Here is a 433-nt window from a genome sequence, read left to right as displayed (position 1 = left end):
TAAGGACTTGAATGTAAGATCTGAAACAATAAATTGCGTAGAAGAAAACATAGGTACTTAACTCATGGACCTTGGACTTAAAGAAGATTTTATGAATTTGACCTCAAAGGCAAAGAAAGTAAAAGAAAAAATAAATGAATGGGACTATATCAAACTAAAAAGCTTCTGCACAGCAAAAGAAACCGTCAACAAGGCAGAGACAACCATCCAAATGGGAAAATATATTTGCAAGCAATGCCTCTGATAAGGGCATAATATCCAAAATATATAAAGAACTCATACAACTCAATAACAAAAAATGATCCAATTAAAAAATGGGCAGAGGATCTGAACAAACGTTTCTCCCAAGAAGACATACAAATGACCGACAAACACATGAAAAGATGCTCAACATTGCTAGCTATTAGGGAAATGCAAATCAAAACCACAATGA

Source organism: Pteropus vampyrus, unplaced genomic scaffold (assembly GCF_000151845.1).
Source record: "Pteropus vampyrus isolate Shadow unplaced genomic scaffold, Pvam_2.0 Scaffold9, whole genome shotgun sequence".
In the NCBI taxonomy this organism is placed as follows: domain Eukaryota; kingdom Metazoa; phylum Chordata; class Mammalia; order Chiroptera; family Pteropodidae; genus Pteropus; species Pteropus vampyrus.
This window is presented reverse-complemented; position numbering follows the sequence as displayed.